Below are 15217 nucleotides of genomic sequence, written 5' to 3'. Positions count from 1 at the left end.
ACGATTTGACCTCCTCAATGACTTTGAGGTTTGTTCCGAATATCAGTATGTCATCAACATACAAGCACAGTATAACTCCTTCGCCCCCACCATGGCGATAGTATACACATTTGTCAGCCTCATTAACAACGAAACCAACAGATGTCAGAGTTGTATTAAACTTATCATGCCATTGCTTAGGTGCTTGTTTCAGGCCATATAAAGATTTTATCAACCTACACACCTTTCTTTCCTGACCATCTATCACAAAGCCATCAGGCTGTTGCATGTAGATTTCCTCCTTTAGCTCTCCATTTAGAAAAGCCGTCTTAACATCCATCTGATGGACGAGAAGACCATGTGAGGCCGCCAACGAGAGTAATACTCGAATGGTGGTCAGCCTAGCCACAGGTGAATAAGTATCAAAGAAATCTTCCTCTTCTTGCTGGTCATAGCCCTTGGCCACAAGCCTAGCCTTGTACTTTTCAATCGTACCATCGGGCATAAGCTTCTTTTTGAACACCCACTTACATCCCAGTGGTTTGCAACCATAGGGACGGTCAGTGATCTCCCATGTCCCGTTAGCCATGATGGAATCCATCTCGCTACGGACCGCATCCTTCCAGTAGTCAGCTTCTGGAGAGGCATACGCTTCTGAAATAGAAGTGGGAGTATCATCCACGAGGTACACGAAGAAATCATCACCAAAGGTCTTTGCAGTCCTTTGTCTCTTGCCCCTACCAAGGGTTTCCTCGTCATCCTCTTCAGGATTTTCATCATGTGTTTGTTCATAATATTCCATAGGGATGGCAGGTTCAGGAGTCTCCTCAGATTCCTGTCTAGAAGTGCTTTGCATATCTCTCATAGGAAAAATATCCTCAAAGAATGTAGCATCCTTAGACTCCATAATTGTACCGATCTTCTGGTCAGGTACCTCAGATTTCACTACTAGAAATCTATAGCCAACGCTGTTCTTAGCGTAGCCCAAATTAATGCAGTCCACGGTCTTATGTCCAAGCTTACGCTTTTTGGGGATCGGCACGTTGACTTTCGCCAAACAGCCCCAAGTGCGCAAGTACGAGAGTGTCGTCCTTCTCTTTGCCCATTTCTCATAGGGAGTGATCTCACTATCCTTTGTCGGAACTTTATTCAGGACATGACATGCCGTCAATATAGCCTCCCCCCACCATGCCTTGGATAAACCCGATGTATCTAACATGGCGTTAACCAAATCAGTTAGAGTACGGTTTTTCCGCTCGGCAACCCCGTTTGACTGGGGTGAATAGGGAGGCGTCCTCTCATGAATAATGCCGTGTTCCGCACAGAAGGAATCAAACTCACTCGAGAAGTACTCTCCACCACGATCTGACCGGACTCGTTTAATTTTCTTTTCAAGTTGATTTTCAACTTCTGCCTTATAGATTTTAAAGTAGTGTAGAGCCTCATCTTTAGTATTTAACAGATACACATAGCAATATCTAGTGGAATCATCTATCAATGTCATGAAGTATCTCTTTCCACCTTTAGTCAACACACCATTCATCTCACAAAGATCAGAATGTATGAGTTCTAATGGTGCCAGGTGTCTCTCCTCCGCGGCCTTATGAGGCTTGCGAGGTTGCTTAGCTTGCACACATGAAAGGCACTTAGAACCTTTGGCTAAAGTGAAACTCGGGATTAAATCCAACTTGGCTAGCCGCGTCATAACACCAAAACTAATGTGACAAAGACGTGAATGCCAAACTTCAGATTCATTAACATTCGAATGAATATGGTTCACGACTTTATTACAAAAATCTGCGAGGGAAAGGCGGAACATCCCTCCGCTCTCATAACCTTTTCCAACAAAGAGTCCATATTTTGTAACAACTAATTTATTAGACTCGAAAACCAACTTAAACCCTTCTCTACATAGAAGGGAGCCACTAACGAGGTTCTTCTTGATGGCGGGGACATGCTGCACGTTCTTCAGCTGCACGATCCTTCCCGAAGTAAACTTCAGATCGACCGTGCCAACACCATGAACAGAAGCACTCGCGCCATTCCCCATCAATACGGACCCGTGACCTGTGACCTGGTAAGAAGTGAACAATGAAATGTCAGCACACACATGAACACCTGCACCTGTGTCCACCCACCAATCGTTGGGTTGAAACACTGAAAAAACAGTAAATAAATTACCGTACCCAGATGCACCATTCTCATTGTTGCCCACAATCATGTTGACAGACTTGGACTTGTTTGGGCACTTGTTGGCCCAATGTTCAACCGAACCACAAGTAAAGCAGCCCTCGTCCTTCTTGTTCTTCTTGAAGGTCTTCTTACCCTTCTTCTTAAAGTCGGTATTGTGTTGGACACCGTTCTTTCCCTTGGGCTTGTGGGAGTTGAAGTTCTTCTGATTCACCATGTTGGCAACAGAAGTCCCTTCGGCCCCTTTTCCGTGCGAGTCTTTTGCCCTCGAATTCTGCTCAACACTCAGATGGCCAATGACATCCTCCACAGAGAATTCACGCCTCTGATGTTTCAGAGTGGTGGCAAAGTTCCTCCAGGAATTAGGGAGCTTAGCGATTATGCAGCCCGCGACAAACTTGCCCGGTAACTCGCACTTGAGAAGCTCAAGTTCCTTAACAATGCATATTATCTCATGAGCCTGCTCCAATACAGGACGGTTTTCAACCATCTTGTAATCGTGGAACTGCTCTATAATATACATCTCGCTCCCTGCATCGGCGGCCCCGAATTTAGATTCGAGCGCCTCCCACAAGTCCTTGGCGACATGCACATGTAAATATGCGTCGACCAGTTTATCTCCGATCACGCTAAGAACTGCTCCGAGAAACACAACGGTAGCCTCCTTGAACGCCTTCTCCTGTTCAGGAGCAATCGTTCCCGTGGAGACACCGGTGACCCAGAACACGTTCATAGCCGTGAGCCATAACGTGGTCTTAGTCTGCCAACGCTTGAAGTATGTACCGGTAAACTTATCCGGTTTCAGTGCAGCGGCAAAGCCACTTGCCGAGAAATTCCTACACATAATAGGTTTTTGGATTGTTGAGTAAATAGGCAATTTCTCGATTAAATTAATCCATGAGTAAATCACTAGCATGGCATTGACTAAGTTGATGACGTACTCACTCTGATCTAAACATGCACGTACTAAGCAAACAGTAGACAAATCTACACATACTGCTAGTACTGCTAATATGAAAATAATCAGGAGCGGGATAAACGAGTTATACCCTCCAGTAGGCCACGCAGAGGCCGCGGCTTTGGTGGCAGCAGCGGCGTCCTCGGCGACCTTCTTGTCGGCTTCAGCTTTCTCGGCGGCGGCACGGTCGGCGTCGGTGGACATGGTGATGACGAAGGCGACGCGGACGTAGAGGAAGTAGACGATCGGAAGCGAGCAGTCGCGTAATCGCTGCCCAAAAACCTATTCGCCCCTCACCCCGTACAGGAACCAGAAGGGCGTGGTTTCGGAGACCTGCTCTCCCGTCGACCGTGTACGTGGCGGACGGGATGGAGTCACCGGCGGCAGCAGCAGCAAAGGAACGACGGTGGGCGTGCGCGTGAGCAGATGTGATCTGTTCGTGGCGGCTAGGGTTAGGAGACACCGCATACTTATAGGCGCAGCCGCGTGGAGAGACGTGGGCTCGACCCACGTCCGAGTCCGTGACAGCCCACGATCCGACGTCTCAGATCGTGGCCCAGCTGTCAGAAAACTCTCCGTTAGTGACTGGCAAAAATAAGCGCGTAGGTGTGAGCTCGGCTCGGCTCAATCCCGCAACCCGCGGCGCGTCGTGACGAGGCGTGGCGTGGCGAGGCGGGCGGCGGAGGAGGAGTGCGCGAGGGCCTCTTCTCTTCTCAAGCTCCAATAGCATGTAGAAGAGAAACCCTTATAAACCACTCCAACTCTCCTTCCACTTCCGGGGTGGGACTAAACTTCCCACCACACCTAGTGCCATATAACCCACATGGGCCCTTAGAGATTTTTCAGAAATTGCAATATGGGCCTAGAGCCCATCTCAGATTTCAGCAATCCCCCACCAGATCTCGAGGGCCCATTGTGTCCTTTGTTCCAATTGCTGTTTCGATATACCAGTGTTTCAGTAAAGACCTGTTAAGGTTGAACTTCACCTAGAACAAGTGGCTACACTCCTTCACAACTGAACAATGGACTATGCCTTGAATTGTCAGTTTGGCGTAAAGAAGTTTCACTACATGTCTTACTAGTACTAGGCTGCCGAAGGCTGACCCCTCGGGTGGAGCATATAAGTCACACTCCTGGCCTATTCATGAGCTTACTAGAGATCACCCCAATCTCATAGACTGTGACCAGCAGTCGGGCTCATATAGGTGTGTTCCTCCAAAGATCGCTCTGTAGGATAGCATCTTGCTTTTATAAGCTTTGGAACACATTGAGACCGTAGTCATCCTACCATACAGTATCGAGAGTATTGCATCTCCAACGGAGTGGGTTAGTATAGTTACTCTCCTCAGTTCACCACTGGCTTGTTTTCCCAGGTCCTAGTTCACGGGATCTCCGATCATATAGGTTGGGTTACCACCATGGCAACTCATGTGGGTCTCATACCCATCTCCCTCGATGCATTATCTATCACAACACGTGATAGCCCTTTTGTAAAGGGATCTGCCAGATTCTTAGCCGTATGGACATAGTCCAACGCTATCACTCCGGAGTTTCTTAATTTTCTGACAGCTTTTAATCTCATTCTTATGTGTTTGGTGGACTTCATGTTGTCCTTTGAACTCTTCACCTTGGTGATGACAGTCTGATTGTCACAGTTCATCAGGATAGCCGGAACCGGTTTATCAACCAATGGCAAGTCCATCAAAAGATCTCGAAGCCATCTCGCTTCAACACCAGATGTGTCTAATGCCGTTAATTCTGCTTCCATTGTCGATCTCGTTAAGATCGTTTGCTTGCAAGACTTCCAGGAAACAGCGCCACCTCCAAGAGTAAACATATACCCAGTTGTGGCCTTCATCTCATCAGCATCAGAGATCCAATTCGCATCACTATACCCTTCAAGTACCGACGGGTATCCGGTATAGTGAAGTCCATAGTTCATAGTACCTTTCAGATAGCGCATAACTCTCTCAACAGCATGCCAATGTACATCACCTGGTTTGGAAACAAACCGGCTCAGTTTGCTCACAGCAAACGCGATGTCAGGCCTCGTTGCGCTCGCTAGGTACATCAGTGAACCAATGATTTGAGAGTATCTCAATTGATCTTTAGCCATGCCTTTGGACTTTCGAATCAATACGCTAGGATCATATGGTGTTTGAGATGGTGTGCAGTCCGAATATCCAAAACGACTCAACACCTTCTCAACGTAATGGGATTGCAGAAGTGTGATCCCACCCTCATTATCTCTCAGTAGCTTGATGTTCAAGATAACATCAGCCACACCAAGGTCTTTCATCTCAAAGTTCTGAGATAGAAACGATTTGACCTCCTCAATGACTTTGAGGTTTTTTCCGAATATCAGTATGTCATCAACATACAAGCACAGTATAACTCCTTCGCCCACACCATGGCAATTTCTCGATTAAATTAATCCATGAGTAAATCACTAGCATGGCATTGACTAAGTTGATGACGTACTCACTCTGATCTAAACATGCACGTACTAAGCAAACAGTAGACAAATCTACACATACTGCTAGTACTGCTAATATGAAAATAATCAGGAGCGGGATAAACGAGTTATACCCTCCAGTAGGCCACGCAGAGGCCGCGGCTTTGGTGGCAGCAGCGGCGTCCTCGGCGACCTTCTTGTCGGCTTCAGCTTTCTCGGCGGCGGCACGGTCGGCGTCGGTGGACATGGTGATGACGAAGGCGACGCGGACGTAGAGGAAGTAGACGATCGGAAGCGAGCAGTCGCGTAATCGCTGCCCAAAAACCTATTCGCCCCTCACCCCGTACAGGAACCAGAAGGGCGTGGTTTCGGAGACCTGCTCTCCCGTCGACCGTGTACGTGGCGGACGAGATGGAGTCACCGGCGGCAGCAGCAGCAAAGGAACGACGGTGGGCGTGCGCGTGAGCAGATGTGATCTGTTCGTGGCGGCTAGGGTTAGGAGACACCGCATACTTATAGGCGCAGCCGCGTGGAGAGACGTGGGCTCGACCCACGTCCGAGTCCGTGACAGCCCACGATCCGACGTCTCAGATCGTGGCCCAGCTGTCAGAAAACTCTCCGTTAGTGACTGGCAAAAATAAGCGCGTAGGTGTGAGCTCGGCTCGGCTCGATCCCGCGACCCGCGACGCGTCGTGGCGAGGCGTGGCGTGGCGAGGCGGGCGGCGGAGGAGGAGTGCGCGAGGGCCTCTTCTCTTCTCAAGCTCCAATAGCATGTAGAAGAGAAACCCTTATAAACCACTCCAACTCTCCTTCCACTTCCGGGGTGGGACTAAACTTCCCACCGCACCTAGTGCCATATAACCCACATGGGCCCTTAGAGATTTTTCAGAAATTGCAATATGGGCCTAGAGCCCATCTCAGATTTCAGCATTAGGAACATGGAACACGATGGATCAAGGCCCTTACGAGTGGGAGGGCTTCATTTTAAGATGTTTCTTTGAGTTCTGTTACGATTTGTGTCGTGCCTAGGAAGACGGGCGGTGGCAACACTGTGAAATAAGTTTCTCCTCGCCTAGCCCCCATCTCGGTGGTGCGTATAGCATGCTTCGACGGCCGCAGTGATGCTACGAGGCATATGCTTCGACGACTATGGCGACGGTGCGATGACATATTTGCAGAGAGAGAGAGAGAGAGAGAGAGAGAGAGAGAGAGGCTAGGCTAAGATGCGGTTGTATTCCTTGAATCTCCAGCGAATAATTGAATATATGGGTAAATTCGTTACCAAATAATTGAATTGCAGCGGACTGAATTCGGGCTCGGACGCAATAAATATCCTGGGCTTCTTTGTATCACGATACGGCCGGTGGGCAGAAGCGCTTTGACAGCAAATTCATCGATCATCATGTCGTTCATGGGTAAATCTGTCATCTCCAACAGCAAGCTCCTCGGGGACAATGCTTCCGCTAGCATCGACGCCGGGGCAGCAAACGGATACCACTTGCTTGTCTCGCACACCCGCGGATCCATCGGCTCTTGCTTTTTCATCATCGGCGGTCAATGTTGCTGCATCTACTACTGCCCCCATGCCTATGGCGGCCTCGTAACACTACAACTTGTTAAACATGTCACATTACATATGACTTGGGCATCACGTAGAGTAGTTAGGAGGATCTAGTTTGTTAGTACTTGTTTATCTTTTAATATAATCCTCCTCTTATCTCTTCAGTTGTTTCAACCAACGATGTAATCTATCTATCGATGTATGCCTCTGCGAGAACTGGCCTCACCAATATCAATATAAATACATGCGGGTTCCCATGTTACGGGAGTTGAGACACTTTACGAAACCTTTCATGGTATACAGAGCCTCCTCTCCCACCTCGTCTAGCCTCCATCGTTCCTCTCCTACCCGCCATGGCTTCCCCAAGCCAAACTCCCTCAGTCGGCCTCAACAACACCATCTCTGAACCCTTAACCCGCACCAACTATGTGCTTTGCCGTGCCCAAGCCCGATCCCAAATCATTGGGGCAGGTCTCTTTGGTTACCTTGATGGAACCATCCCTGAACCATCATCCAAAATCACCTCAAAAAAACTCCGAAGGGAAGGACCAGGTCATTCCCAACCCAGCCTATGCTGCTTGGTTAATCCAAGATCAGCAACTAGTAGCCTATCTGCTCAGGAATCTTTCTAAGGAAGTCCTAGTGCAAGTTGCCTCTCTGGAAACCTCACAAGCCATCTGGTACGCTCTCGCAAACATGTTTGCAGCCCAATCCAGATCGAAAATAAACATCTGCTGCACCGCCCTCACCAACGCCCAGAAAGGATCCCAATCTGCTGCTGCCTTCTTCGGTCACATGAGATCCCTGTCAGATGAACTTGCTATGGCAGGAAAACCCCTCCTAGAGGAAGAACTAATCTCCTTCATAGTTGCTGGCCTTGACATGGATTATCAACCACTTAACTCAGCCCTAGATGTTCGCACCGAACCACTATCTGTTAATGATCTCTTCAGCATGGTGGCGAACTTTGATCAGCGCATGGAGCTTTTCCAGGGCACAGGCGCCGGGGCTTTCAAGTCCTCGGCCAACAGTGCCTCCCGGGGACGCGGCGACGCTCCCAAGGGCGGTTACCGCAACTCACCCAAGGGTGGAAACGGCAGCGACAACAGCAACTACAACAACGGTGGCGGCGGCTACCGCGGCAACAGCAGCGGAGGTGGTGATGGCGGCTACAACCAGGGCGGCGGTGGTGGCTACCGCGGCTCTGGTGGTGGCTACAATGGCGGCTACAATGGCGGCGGTGGCGGGGGCTACTACAACAACAATGGGCCCCCACGCCATAACTACAACAACAATCAAGGTCGTCAAGGCGGCCGTTTCACCGGGTATGAAGAATATGAAAACAAGTGTCAGATTTGCAAAAAAAACTAACCACATTGCAAAGGAGTGTAAGTGGCACTATGCAGAGGACAACTCTCAGAGGAGACGAGTTGCAGCTGCAGCAGATGCCTCATATGGAACAGATTCCAACTGGTATCTTGACTCCGGTGCAAATGAGAACATCACCTCCGAGATAGAGAAAATGACCATGCATGAGAAATACCATGGCCAAGAGCAAGTCCACACTGCAGAAAATGGTCCAGGTATGATGATAAGTCATGTTGGCAAGTCTATTATTAAAACCCCACATCGTGATATTCTTGTAGATGAAGTCCTACACATTCCCAATGCATAAAAAAATCTCCTTTCGGTTCATCGTATTACTCTTGATAATGGTGTCTTCATAGAGTTTCACCCTTTTTTCTTCTTGATAAAGGATCAGGTCACGAGGAGGGTCCTCTATCGCGGTAGATGTGTGGAAGGTCTCTACCCGTTGATTCCCAAGTTTTCCAAGTCAAATAAGCAAGCCTATGGAGCATTCAAGGTGTCTTCAGAACGATGGCACAATCGTTTAGGCCACCCGTCTTTCTCTGTTGTCTATCAAATTCTTAGCAAAAATAAGCTCACTTTTGTTGATGAGCATGATCGTGAAACTATTTGTGATTCTTGTCAAAGAGCAAAAAGCCACCAATTACCATACCCAATTTCCACTAGTGTGTCTACAAAACCCTTGCAACTTATTTTTTCGGATGTATGGGGACCGACTCCCTCCTCTGTTGGTAGGCACACGTATTATGTGAGCTTCATTGATGATTTCAGCAAGTACACGTGGATATATCTTCTTAAGAAACGTTCCGATGTTTTCCAAGTTTTTCTTAACTTTCAGGCTTTAGAAAGGAAATTTTATTGCAAAATACTTGCTATGCAATCGGACTGGGTGGTGAGTATGAGAAACTCAACTCCTTCTTTCAACGGATAGGAATTTCTCATCACGTTTCTTGCCCCCATGCTCATCAACAGAACGGTTCCGTTGAACGTAATCATAGGCACATTGTTGACATAGGTCTCTCCCTCCTTGCTGCCGCATCCATGCCACTCAAGTATTGGGATGAGGCCTTTCTCACAGCCGTCCATCTCATCAATATTCTGCCTAGCCGTGTCATCAATCATGAAACACCCACTGAACGTCTTCTTCACACCAAACCAGATTACTCGTCACTCCGTGTGTTTGGTTGTGCTTGTTGGCCAAATCTACGCCCTTACAACAATCGTAAAATCATGTTTAGATCAACCCAATGTGTCTTCCTAGGTTATAGTGCACAACACAAGGGTGTCAAATGTCTTGATGTTTCTACTGGACGTGTGTATATCTTTAGGGATGTCGTCTTTGATGAAACCGTTTTTCCTTTTGCCAAACTCCACCCAAATGCCGGTGCCCTTCTTCGCAAAGAAATACTTCTTCTGCCCTCAACCTTATCCGGCGTTGATCATGGGGGAGTAAATAATAGTACTGATCAACTTGTACCTAATCATCATATTATGCCTGAGATTACTACTGCAGATTGTTCAGATGGTGCAAATCACAAAGAAAACAGCCTTCATTTTATGTGCCCCCCGGCTAGAGACACAGGCGCAAACCGAGGCATATCCACCTCGGGATCTCCATCGCAGCAGGGGCCAGAATCCACCCCGGGACTTGGGCGTATAGCACCTGGCCCCGCCTTGGGCCTGGAGCGCACTACTGCACGCGACAACGACGGCTCGGGCCCGCTCCAATCTCCAGATGCAGCTTGGCGGGCGGTTGCGCCTGGCTTACCGGATTGGCCCGCGCCAGATTCGCCAGGCCCCAGTCCGGCCCGGTCGCCCACGCCGCAGTTGTCTCCAGCAAGCGCGACACAATCTGCCTCGGGATTAGAGGCGACAACGCCTGAAGCTGATGCATCCGAGGGATCTTCTACGCCTGCACACGCTGGAGTTTCTCCTGTGGCTCCGCGTACAAGACTTCAAAAGGTAGTAACAGCTCGTTTAAATTAGAAAAATTTCTCTAAGTTTGGTATGTCCTGTACAACTGGTCAACCTAACAATTTGATAACAGCACTTGGTGATCCTAGGTGGAAATTGGCCATGGATGAAGAAATCATGGCATTGAAGAAAAATAAGACGTGGCATTTGGTTCCTCCTCAGCAAGGCAGAAACTTAATTGATTGCAAGTAGGTCTATCGAATCAAGAAAAAAAATCTTATGGCACTGTAGATCGGTACAAGGCAAGACTTGTAGCAAAGGGTTTCAAGCAAAGGTATGGCATAGATTATGAAGATACATTTAGTCTTGTTGTTAAAGCTGCAATGATACGCCTTGTGCTGTCAATAGCTGTGTCCAGGAGATGGAGTCTCAGACAGCTAGACGTACAGAACGCGTTCCTTCATGGTGTTCTGGAAGAGGAAGCGTTCATGAAACAACCTCCTGGGTTTGAAGACAAAAATGCACCTTTTCATGTTTGCAAGCTTGATAAAGCACTGTATGGATTGAAACAAGCACCTCGGGCCTGGTACTCACGGTTGAGCATGAAACTTCAATCTCTTGGTTTTGTTTCATCAAAATCTGACACGTCTTTATTTATCTATAACAAACATGACATCCATATTTGTTCTCATATATGTTAATGATATTATTGTTACTAGTTCTTCTGATGGAGCTGTAACAACACTGCTCAAGGACCTAGGCTCTGAGTTTGCTCTCAAGGATTTGGGAGATCTGCATTTCTTCTTGGGTATTGAAGTTAAGAAACATGGTAATGGTATTCATCTATCTCAAGCAAAGTATGCCGCTGAACTGTTAAGTAGAATTGGCATGCAAAACTATAAACCTTCTCCAACACCACTGTCTAGTTCAGAATCATTATCTCTGACAGAAGGCGAGCCAGTGAACCAAGAGGATATTACTGGTTACAGGATCTTAGTTGGTGGTCTACAATACCTGACTCTTACTCGACCTGACATCTCCTTTGCAGTTAACAAGGTGTGTCAGTTCCTTCATGCACCTACCATAGCTCACTGGACAGCAGCAAAACGGATCCTAAGGTATATAAGGAATACTATAACCACAGGTCTTACATTTAGTAAGTCTTCTTCCACACTTGTCAGTGCCTTCTCAGATGCAGACTGGGCTAGTTGTCTAGATGACAGAAGGTCAACAGGTGGTTTTGCTATCTTTTATGGGTCTAATTTGATATCATGGTGTGCAAGAAAACAAGCTACTGTTTCCAGGTCAAGCACAGAAGCAAAATATAAGGCATTAGCAAATGCAACAACAGGAGTCATTTGGGTTCAGTCCATGCTCAAAGAACTTGGAATAGCACAAGATAAATCTTCTTGCTTGTGGTGTGATAATCTTGGTGCTACCTATTTGTCTGCCAATCCAGTTTTCTATGCTAGAACAAAACATATTGAAGTAGACTTTCATTTTGTAAGAGAACGTGTTGCCAACAAACAGCTTGAGATCAGATTTATACCCTCCAAAGATCAGGTTGCGGATGGATTCACAAAAGCATTGCCTACCAGAAGTTTTGAAGAGTTTAAGCGTAATCTCAACTTGGTACAGTTGTGATTATGGGGGAGTGTTAAACATGTCACGTTACATATGACTTGGGCATCACGTAGAGTAGTTAGGAGGATCTAGTTTGTTAGTACTTGTTTATCTCTTAATGTAATTCTCCTCTTATCTCTTCGGTTGTTTCAACCAACGATGTAATCTATCTATCGATGTATGCCTCTGTGAGAGCTGGCCTTGCCAATATCAATATAAATACATGCAGGCTCCCATGTTACGGGAGTTGAGACGCTTTACGAAACCTTCCACAACTTTGCCTTGTCCAGGGCACTATAGATCCTGTGAAGGCACATTTCGAGTTCAGTTTCGTCGAAGAGACCAAAAAGCAAGAGCCGGCTCGTATCCATGGTGGTAGTAAACTATTTGAGTTCCCAGACCAGTACGACCACCATAAGAAAGTCCTCAAAACAGAGTTCTTGGAGAAATTCGTCAGGACAACAGTTTCCCCATCCGGTGCGATATCATGGTCCTTGACGAGGATGTGCTCCCTACTGCAACTTCTTCCTTGATCCCGGTGCCACCGCTCGACATGTAGAAAAACTTTATGGACCTTTTCCTCAATATTGAGGGCACGGACGTCATCTTTGAGGTGGGCGGCGAGACGTTCAAAGCCCACAAGTGCATTCTCGCCGCCCGCTCTACTTTCTTCAGGACATTGCTCTTCGGCCCCATGAAAGAAGGCACATCGTCCACTGCCATGATCGTGCAAATAGACGACCGACATGCACGCTGCGATATTCACATGATGCTGGGGTTCATCTACAGTTACTCGCTGCCAGCTCCTCCGGTGGATGAGAACAAGAGCGTACTTCTGCAACACCTGCTCATCGCAGCGGATCGGTATGACCTCCGGCGGCTGAGGGTGATGTGTGAGAAGAACCTATGTGGGTACATCAACATTGGATCGACGGCAACCATCCTGACACTCGCCAACCAGCACAGCTGCACCGGGCTGAAGAATGTGTGCTACCATTACCTCCAGTATCTGGCGAACCTGAGGGCTATCGTAGAGACAAAAGAGTTTGATCATCTGAAGAGGATCTGCCCCCATCTTATGAAGGAAATTCGCATTAGCATGCTTCCCTCGCCTAGCCTAATTCAGTAGCCAATCTTAATAAATTTATTGTTGGAAAGCTAGGCAACTTCGCGATTAATTTCTTGGCTCATGACTTGGTATATTTTGTGCGCAAGTTTTCATCCATAGGAAAACTTCATAACCACGACTTTTTGTGTCCGGTTGGTACACAAAACAATTACCCAATGGTACTAGGATTAGGACTTTGTAGCTGGTTAGGTTAGTTTGTGTTGGTTATCCTAGGTGCTACTACCAATATATATACCCCTTCAACGAAAAAGGCTTTCTCAACCATACACTCTTTCAATGTGCACGTTGGCACTAACTATGGTCTTCAACTGGGACTCCTTCCACAATATTCCCATACTTTGTTTTGCTTTAGCACAACCTTGATTATTACGTCCTCCTTTTCGGTCTATAGGGTTTATCTCAAAATCTTAGTTTTTCCATTTTATAAGGCTCAATTTGGTTGTTCCCCATCACAATTTCAGATTCGAAGGTGCATTAAATAATTGCATGCAAGTATTAAGAGAAAATCGACCAATGCATGTACTTTATGTATGCATGCATTGCAATTAATACATTGGTAAACATAAATTTTTGAGGAAAACAAGAGCATTAATTGGGTGCTTTTGCAAATTATAAAAAATATTCCATCACTCACCATCTATCTTGGTTGGTGAGATTGTTGAATTGAGCCCTATAAACCGGAAAGGATGGAGTATTTTTTTCTACCTGAAATCTAAAAAGTGCTTACGCACTACTTAGACGAATCGAGCGGTCGGCTCTTGTCTGCACATCACGCTGGCTCCGTCACTTATCGAATGCATGTATGAGCATGTTTTGTCTCTTAGTGCATGTGATTGATGGCATTATGTGAATAGAAAAAACATATCCACATGTATTTATTTCGGATTTTCAATTTTTTTTAAAGTCATATCTTTCAAACCACACATCGAAATTCAGATCCGTCTTCGCCGTTGGATTCCTTGTGACGAGATCTTTAAAACTAGATCACGCATGGGCATGTTTCGACGAATTTTGTTCGATGCCAACTTTCGTGCTATATTATGCAACTTCAGTACTGTATCGTGCAACTTTTTCCAAAACCAAATTTTGGATTTGCATCATTCAACTTTCATGAGGTTGCAATGTAGCAATCATGACAACTTTGATGTGCAACTAGTCTACTATCCTGACCAACTACCAAGTAGTCGTTGTGCAACCCTCCTCCCTACTCGTGGATTCGTAGTTTTTCACTATTGGTACACCCTACTCTCACCTCCCCTGCAAGCGATTTGTGCAACTTAGTTTATTGTTCAAGCCAACTGCCTATTAGTCAATGTGCCACTCCTTCCCCTTCCTATTTGTGGACATGTATTTTCAATTGGGGGGTAGCAAACAGAGTTGCACATACTCTGCTAGGTAGTTGGTCAGGGCAACATAAGAAGTTACACATCTCACAAGCAAGGACGGTTGAATGGTAAAAAATTAACATTCATGAGGGTTGTGCAAAGTTACATATAGACAGAGTGCGAAAGTTGCGAATATCACTAGTAGGGGTGGTTTGGACCGTGTGCTAGCAGGAAAACTACACATCCATGGGGGTACAGGAGAAAGTTGCAAATCACTGTTAGCCAGTTGGTCGTGGCAGTATCCGAAGTTGCACAACCACTACTAGAAAGTTGACGGATGCAGTAAATAGTGAAAGAACATCCACAGGCAAGCGGAAAGTTGCACGTCAATTATTAGCAGTTGGCCTGAGCAACGGACGAAATTGCTCATCTCACTGGAAGGGGTAGTTTGAGGGGATGGAGGTGACATCAGTGAAAATTGTGTGTCCACGGGGTAGGCGTGAAATTGCACATCCATGGTCAGCTAGTTGCATAACGACTACTAGGCAGTTGCACAAAACAAGGTACTAAATTGCACACAAAAAATTCATCGAAACATACTCATGCGGGATCTAGTTTCGAAGAGCATGTCGTAAGGGTTCCAATGGTGAAAGTGGATCTTAATTTTGATGTTTGATTTAAAAGTTATGGCTTTTAAAATGAAAAGGAACTCTAA

The sequence above is a fragment of the Triticum aestivum genome, chromosome 7A, assembly GCF_018294505.1.
Source record: "Triticum aestivum cultivar Chinese Spring chromosome 7A, IWGSC CS RefSeq v2.1, whole genome shotgun sequence".
NCBI lineage: Eukaryota > Viridiplantae > Streptophyta > Magnoliopsida > Poales > Poaceae > Triticum > Triticum aestivum.
The sequence above is the reverse complement of the archived record's forward strand: the minus strand, read 5'-3'. Positions refer to the sequence as shown.